Source organism: Arachis hypogaea, chromosome 11, assembly GCF_003086295.3.
Source record: "Arachis hypogaea cultivar Tifrunner chromosome 11, arahy.Tifrunner.gnm2.J5K5, whole genome shotgun sequence".
Classification (NCBI taxonomy): Eukaryota; Viridiplantae; Streptophyta; class Magnoliopsida; order Fabales; family Fabaceae; genus Arachis; species Arachis hypogaea.
The window spans coordinates 83,265,767-83,274,893 of record NC_092046.1 but is presented as its reverse complement, the minus strand read 5'-3'; positions in this window follow the sequence as shown (position 1 = coordinate 83,274,893).

Here is a 9,127-nt window from a genome sequence, read left to right as displayed (position 1 = left end):
GTTAGTGACGCGTATGCGTGAATGGGAAAAATGGCAATGCACGCGTAAGCGTGGTGTACGCGCACGCGTGGATTTGCCAACGTTGGTGGGAATGTTGCTAGTCTAACGCCGAGTCCAACGCTCTTCTACATGTTTTAAAACTGGAAAATTAGATTTTTGCATCAACGCGCATGCGTACAGCACGCGCATACGTGGATGAGCATGTTTACCTCGTGGGAGCAAACGCGCAAGGCACATGTACGCATGGGTAGAAGAACGTTGGCACTCCAACGTTGAGTCAAACACCAATGACAGCAAATTCCTCTGGTTTTTAAGAAAGCGTTTGAGTCAACGCTGGCCATCAAACGTTGACTCCAACTTGAAGCACCAGAACTTGCAATTTAAACAGATCTCTTCTCAACAGCAAGGGAAACCAATTAGAGCCATTTCAACCCAAGTCTATCAACGCCAAAAGCCCAATTCAGAGATTGAAGATCAAGGGAAGAAAGTGTATAAATAGATTAGGATTTAAGTTGGTGGGGACTTTTTTTGGGACTTTTACTTTACTGCACTTTTCACTTTTCTGTTCAAATTTTCAGAATGTACCTTTCAATTCCAATTTCCATTTTGAGAGCTATGAACAACTAAACCTCTTTCATTGGGTTAGGGAGCTCTATTGTAATTCAATGGATCAATAGTAGTTTTCATCTTGTTCTTCTTTCTTTTCTCTTGATTTTTGTTAGAAAGCTTTCGGTCTTAATTCAATTGCATAGTTGTCTTGAGAGAGAAGCTATCCATAATAGGAATTCTTCGGATCCTTGAGAGAGTGATGAAGAATTCATGCTAGAATTGCTTTCTCACATTGGATTTGATTGGGGGTTGGATGGAACTTTGATCTATGAATTTGTGTGGTATAGTCAGTGACCGAACTTCAACTTTTCCCATGAGCAATTAAATCAAGACCTTGGGCAATTGTTCATGCTTAGAGAGATTGGTGAGCCAAGACATTGGGATCCAATCATCTAAGATTGCCAAGCAATGTCAATGAATGCATTGAATGAGGAAGAGATGAAAATGATTTGATCCGGAGAATTCAATATCTCCTGAAACCCAATGAATCACCATCTCTAATCTACCCATTCTATTTACTTTCTACTCTTTAATTTCATGCTTAATCCCCATTCCCATTTAATTTCATGCAATTTAAGTTTCTGTCATTTAATTTCTCGCACTTTAATTGTTATCATTTAATTTCTTGCAATTTAAGTTTCTCGCCAAATTTTACTTTCTGCAATCCCAATTAAATTCTGATTTCGCTCAACTAGCATAATTCTCCAATTAACATTGATCAACCAACCAATCCCTGTGGGATTTGACCTCACTCTACAGTGAGTTTTTACTTGACGAAAATCCGGTGCACTTGCCGGTAGGAAATTGTTGAGAGACAGTTTTCGAGCGAATCAGCTCCATTCTTCAAAATTAATGTCTTCAAGATTTGATGGAGTTCTTCACAAACCATGAGCTCCCAAAATTGATTCTCCATGTGCGATCCGGGATCTCACACTTTGCTTTGACACCCGTCTTGAAGTTGATCATTATTAATCCATCCAGGTGGCGAGCAGGATGAATTCTCAATAGAATGACCAAAAATCCCTCTAGACCCAAGCACTCTAGTTCCATACCAACCATTGCTATTCAACTTTGAGCATGCAATAATCATGAACCTAGAGTGACGTTTCCAACCACTACACAACTCGCTCCTACTCTTAACTCCATAAAGAGCTCTAAGTTGACCATCATTTTCAATCAAACCATATTCAAGTAAGAAAGTAAAGTTTAGAGATAATAATTTTACCTACTTGAATGTTGTATAGGATGGTGACTTAGGAAGGGGTGGTTCCAATGATCGTGCAAGTGCCACTCCCTTGTGCTCTTCTTTGACTACCTCCACCTCTTGGCAAGCTTCTTCAATGTCAATTCCTTGTTCACCAACTTCTTCCATACATTCCTCAATGCCCAAGTCATGTGTTGGAGATGGTGCACTAGTCTCCTCAACATCAATTTTACAACACAATGAGGAAGGTTCAACAATCTCACATAGCACATTAGTTGGTGTAGAATTAACTTCAATAATAGAACTTATGACTTGCTCAACTTCTTCCAATTTTTTATCTTCCACGATATATGTAGGAGGTTTCATATTATCCTCCTCAACATCAATTTCAAGCTCAATGGAAGGATGTTCAACAACTTCCACAAAATCATCAACAACATTGCTTGGTGTGGAAATGTTCTCAAGCTTGAATTCCACCTTTTGTTCTACTTCACCCATGTCTTTAACTACTTCTTCCTCTTCTCTAACAATCATAGCTTCTTCCAATTGGTCCAACATAAAGCAACATTCTTCATTTTCCACCGGAATTTTCAATCTCTCCTTCATGCTATGCTTTTCAACCAATTCTCCACATGTGGCCATGGGAGCACTTTGAGTGTTCAAGCATTGAGAGGCTAATCGGTTTACCATCTCATTCAAGGCGGCTATGGATTCTTGTGCCTCCCTTTGCATTTCTCTTTGTTCTTGAAGTAGCAAAGTGAGAGAATCATCAATTGGGGCTTGGGGTGGATAGGAGGGTTCATTATTTTGGAGAAAGGGTTCATAATAGGAAGGTGGTTCTTCTTGGTAAGGGTGTGGTGGTTCAACACTCTCCACTTTTCCCACTTGTTGCACAACACGCTCCATGGTTGCTTGAAGTTGATCCAATGCTTCCTTGAGATGATCCCTTGACTCTTGTTCCAAATTGCTAGCATAAGTAGGATCATATTGCTCTTGGATTGATGGACATGAATATTCTTCCATGGGAGGTTGTGGTAGAAAGTAGAATTCATCTTGTGGTTGAAAATTTGCATACATTGGAGGTGGTTCATCTTGGTAATAGTATGGATGAGGTGGTTCTTGGAATTGTTGAAGTTGAAATGGTGGTGGTTCTATGTATGGTTCATATGGCTCATATGGTTGTTAGTATGGTGGATAAGGATTAGGGTCATATGAAGGCATTTGGTAAAAAGGGGCTTGTGAGCATGGTTGAGGGTTATGTTAAGGATAAGCTTCATAAGCATATGGTGGGGCTTATTGGTAACTACAAGGAGGTCCATCATAGCTATTGAATTGATAAGCATTAGGAGTGGAGTTATACCTATAAGAGACCAGAGGAGGTTGTTGCCAAGAAGGTTGTCCATAAGCTTGAGGCTCCTCCCAACCTTGATTGTTCCATCCTTGATGCATACCCTCATTATAATCTCCATTTTCTACAACATAATTAGAACCAAACTCATAGTCAAAGTGAGAATTCATGATAGCAAAAGGCAATTAAAATCAAAATCAAACAAGAAACAAAGAAAGCTAAATCCTAAAACTAGAAAAAACTAACAAAGAAGCAAAAGACAAGCATATTCATAATATTCACATATATACAATAACCAATAACAAGCGCACATTTGCAATTCCCCGGCAACGGCGCCATTTTGATGAATGGATTTTTGACGGTTTAGAATTTCACAAATGAAATCTCATTGCAATTATAGTTTCTAAACCAACAATAATCGTTTCATACAAAAATTTGGTTGTCACAAGTAACAAACCCCTATAAAAATAACCGAAGTATTCAAACCTCGGGCCGTTCTCCCTAGGAATTGCAATAAAGTGTTCTTGTTATTGGTTATGAAGTATGTTTGGGTTTTTTGAGGTAATAGACAAGAAATATAAATGGCAAAGGAAATAAACTAACAACTAACAAAGCTCTTGGCAAGGTATGAGAACTAGAAGTCCTATCCTCATTATCCTCCTCAATTGTGACAACAATTGTCCATTGCTCCCACTTAGTTAACCTCTAACTATGAAGGAAAGTCAAGTGGATGAATTAACTTGAGTCCACAAGTCCTAGCCTAATCACGATGAAAGACTAGCTTTAGTGGCATTCAAGTTAATTAGCAACTTCTAATTATCAATCAATAAAGGAGTTTGATAACTCAAGAGTCACCAATTACTCTACCTAGGCCAAGAGGAACAAAATCTAACTCATAACTAAAAGAGGCATTTCAACAAACACATAGAAGGTAATAAAGGTAAACAACAAGAATTGCAAGAATTAAAGAGAGATCTAAATACAAAGGCAAGAGATGAATAATAGAAAACCAAATCAAACATGAAAAGACATGGAAATCATAAATTGCATTGAAAGAGAAATAGAGATCTACATAAGAATTCATAAAGCAAAAGGAAAATTGAAGCAAGAGAAGAAGTAGATCTAGATCTAAGAAATTAACCTAAACCTAATCCTAATTCTAGAGAGAAGAGAGAGCTTCTCTCTCAAGAAACTAACTTTCCCTCTAAAACTAAAACTAAACTCACTAGTTGACTAGATGATTGATCTCTCTTCCTTCCTTGGGTTAAATAGCATCATAGGTGAGTTGGATTTGGGCCTGGAAAGCCCAGAAATCGCCCCCAGTGGATTGCCTTTAAGTGAGTCACGTGCGAACACTGATGTATACGTGTGGGTCACGCGTACGCGTCACTTGACAAATTGCTATCCACGTGTACGCGTCGCCATGCGACCTCATCGTTTCACGCGTGCGCGTATGCTGCGCGTGCGCATCGATGAATGCATCCCAAATCCTTGAATTTCCATGATTTCTCCACTTTGCATGCTGTTCTCTTCATTCTTTTGATCCATTCCTAGCCTTTTCAACCTGAAATCACTAACACAAACATCAAGGCATCTAGTAGAATCAAAGGTGAATTAAAATTAACCAATTAAAGGCCTAAAAGCCATGTTTTCACTCTTAAGTGCAAATTAGGGAAACTATGTAAAACCATGCTATTTTAGTGAATAAGTGTGAGAAAAGGGTGATAAAATCCCCTAAATTCAGCATAGAATGCACCACCAAATAGTGGTGCATCATGTGTGTATTCCAATTATGTGTGCGGTTAGAATACATACAACGGCCAGTTAAAATGGCATCTACACCGTCAAAATTTAAGCATGAGTTCTGTAATTAAATGGCCTAAGTTGCAAACAATGAGTAAGCATCAGTTAGACTCAAGCAAGCTTAGGCAATTACAACAAGAGTGAATTGAATTTAGGAAATATCGGATATTGAAATTGTGCAAGTGAAAGCACAAGATTAATAAAAATTAGCACGATACACAATAATCAATTCAATGATGGAAAGAAAAACCACTTATTCATCCTCAATAATAATGAAATAATCACATAGACAAGGTTCTGGTTACAAAAAAGTGACAAGTCTTGATAAGAATCAAGTCTAGTCAACTCAAACAAATGCAAAGCATTAACAAGAAACAAGGACCTTGTTTAAATGATTATATTGATTTAAAACCATGATGAACAGGCAATTCAATTCACTTCACTAAATTCAATATGTACTTATCAACATTGCACCAAATAAGTGACCAAAGTTAAATTTCAAAACCAATTTGGTGCTAACAACTCAAGGCAAGAAATAAGTACATTATTGAATTTCAACTTCAAAATAGCATCATAATCATGCAAAAGTGCACCATCCTTGATGAGAATGCCAAACAAGAATATAATTTAACACATATAGTAGCTACAACACATGTATTAAAAAAAAGTTTATTCAGGCATTATGTCAAACGCATGGTATGCGGTGCACAAATTCAACAAATTCAAGCCAAAATTCAAACATTAATAACCATAAGTCAAAAATTGAACACTTACAACTCAACAACAACTAATTAAGCAAAAATAAGCCAGATTACTAAAGCTAAATAAAGAAAATAGAAATTAAACAAGCAAAGAAGAGTACAGAGAAAAGAAGAAGAAGAAAAAAGAAGAAAAGAGATGGAAGAAGGAAGAAGGAAGAGAGGGAGGTATGGCGGTGGCTGAACGGCAGCCCCAGCTGTGGTGGTCGCTGGAGGAAAGGTTGGGTGGTTGGGCAGTGGCCAGACGGAGAAGAGAAAAGAAGGGTTGTGGTTGGCTGGTGCAACAGGGCATCCTCCCTGATTAACGCCCAGAACGCGACCTGTGTGTACACACAAAGAAGTGTGTGTACGCACACATGGGGAAAAAAGGGGTGCAAATGCACAGGGTGTGCGAGCGCTCTTGGTAGGAAGGGTGTTACGATGTGTATGTACGCACAGGGCTGTGCGCATGCACAGAGGATTTTTTTTTAGGGCAACAGGACCATGTGTGCGTACGCACAGAGAGACGGGTGTATGCATAGAATGAAAATGTGCTGGGGTGCGCTTGCACAGGGTGTGCGACCGCTGTGAACAGAGCGTGTGTCATCAAGTGTGCGTATGCACACGGCTGTGCACACGCACAGATGGCGAAAACTAGGGGACGTGTGCATATGCAGAAGGCTGTGCGCGTGCACAATGCTCTGTTTCTACAACATTTTTAATGCCTCTAAGGCTCCAACCATGATATCAATCAAAGGTTTTCAACCCCAAAACATATCATTCTTCAAAAAAATATGATCAAACATAAAATGCAACTAATTTAAACCTAGAATTCAATCAAACCAAGCTAAGCAAAGAGACAAAATTCAATAAACAAGGGCTAAAAGAAGAGAAGAGTTAGAAGGATGTTACCATGGTGGGGTGTCTCCTACCTAGCACTTTGGTTTAAAGTCCTCAAGTTGGACATTTGGTTGAAGCTTGTGTCATGATGGCTTATGCTTCCACTCATCCTTGAGTTGCCACCCATGTTTTCTCCTCAAAGCTCCTCTGGGGTCCTAAACAAAGTACATTAAGCTCTTAAGCAACTTCAGGTAAGCAATTGGGACCGAAAATTGTTATTTGTAGAGGTGTATGCCCGGATTCCACACTTTGGTTTCTCTATCATCCTCTTGTTAATTCTTGCTCTTGCACTTGGATGAACAATCTCCCGAATTTTTCTTGAAGCACCCAAATAAACCTTGGAATCCTCCTAATTGAACCTTGCACCACATATGCTTCCAATTCCATTGGCAACCAACACCTATTTCTTCATCATTTAACACTCCAAGAAGCACCTTAAGTTGGTGATTCGTTTCCAAGAGAGCATATTGGTATGGTCCTATAAAGCTCATGGAGGAAATTTTTACCCACTCAAATTGCCCTTGGATTGAAATCACCCTATTGGACTATTGCATAAATACCTTCACTTCTTGGGTGACCACCTCTTCCTCACCACCCTTTTCAATATCTCTCTCAAACTCAAGAGGGGAAGGTTCCTTAAGATCATTGAGGGGATCGACCAAGGTGGACAAAAAATCATTGATGATGCAATCCACTTCTTAATCAAACTCCCTCAATTCTCCATTTACCTCTTCCAGTTCACTAGTTCTACCTTCCTCCTCTTGTGAATCAAGCCTTAGCTCCTTTTCTTCTCTTTGACACTCCACGTTCTCCTCCTCACTACATTCCTTAGTTAATCCTCCATATTCCTCAAGGGAGATGTCTTGATTGCTTGAGTGTAGTAAGGCTAAGTGGTTCACCGCTTTGGCTATAGTAGCTATGAACTCCCCTTGCTTCTTTCGAAATTCTCCTTGCTCTTAGAGAAAAGATTGAAGTTCTTGTTGTTCTTGGGGCAAGGGTTGGAGAACTTCATATTGAGGTGAAGAAGGTTCAATGGTTGGGAGAATGGTTATATAGTTGGAAGGTGTGTCATGTGGGTAAGTGTATTGATGTGGTGTATAAGGAGGTGATGGTTCATATGGTTGATGGCAAGGTGTATAAGCATTTTGATTCCATAGAGGTGGAGGGTGTGATGCTTGAAGGTTTAGTGGTTGGGGGTCGTGTAGAGGGTACGGTTCATACCTTTGGGTTTGGTATGCACATAGAGGAGGGTTTGGCTTGTTGTAGTATGAGGAAGGTGGTTGGCATGAGTGTTGCTCAAACGCAAATGGTTCCTACCTTAATTGATTCTCTCACTCCATGATGCAATTCCAATTTGAATTCATCATACCCTACACTATAATCACAACTAAGCTCCAAGCAATAAGGGTGATAACTCATAAAGAAAGTAGAAAATAAAAGAAAAAGACATCAATAAACAAGAAAGACAAGAACATAAATATTAGCAAAAGCAACCAAACAACCAAAAAGGAAGCTATTTACACTATGAACATATTCACAACAAAAAAAAATATAACACCAATTGCATTCCCCGGAAACAACGCCAAAAACTTGGTGTGAGAATTTTTTGTTGATCTAGAATTTCACAAAATAGAATCTCATTGCAAGTATAGGCCAAATCAATAACTAACTCCCACAACCAAAGTTTGATATTTTCCAATAAAAAAAATTAACCGAGAGTAATGAAATCTCGGTTCGTTCTCCCTATGAATGCAATTAAGATGTGATGATTGGAATGTAATGTATCACTACAAAAATTTCTTCGGCAAGTATACTGAATTGTCGTCAAGTAATAACTCACATCAGTGAGGTCGAATCCCACGAGGATTAACGGATTAAGCAAACAATAGTTAGTTGATTATTCTAGTTAGACAAGCATATTAAGGAGAGATAATCAAAAAGAATTGTAAATTGCATGAAAGTAAAAGAAAGCAATAAAGTGAAGGAAAAGTAAATGACGTAAAAGTAAAGTACAAGCAAGTAAAGTGCTGGAAATGTAAAGTGCAGAAAATGTAAATACCCATAAATTAAGTAAAAGAAAGAGAAGATAAAATAAACATTGGGATCAAGAGATATTGCATTCTCCAGATTAATTGATTTCATCTCATCTTCAATCATGCAACTCATTGACCTCTTGGCAATCATGAGTGATTGAGTCCCAATTCCTTGGTAACTCAATCTTTCCAATCTTGATCAAAAGCCAATTCCTTGGTCTAGTCGCTCATGAGAAGAGATGAAGCTTGTTCCCTGATTATACCACATACTTTCCTAGACCCAAATAATGGAGAGATTAAATGTCACAATATCTCATCCATAACCAAATCTATTCAAGTGTGAGAAGGATTTTCAAGCATGGTTTTATCATTCCTCTTCCAAGGTTCACATAAAACTCAAATACATTTAATCTCTTTTTCAAGATAATTGCATGCTAGTATGAAGAACGAAATTCCTTCAAGTAAATCAAAGAGAGATGAATAGAAGAAGGAG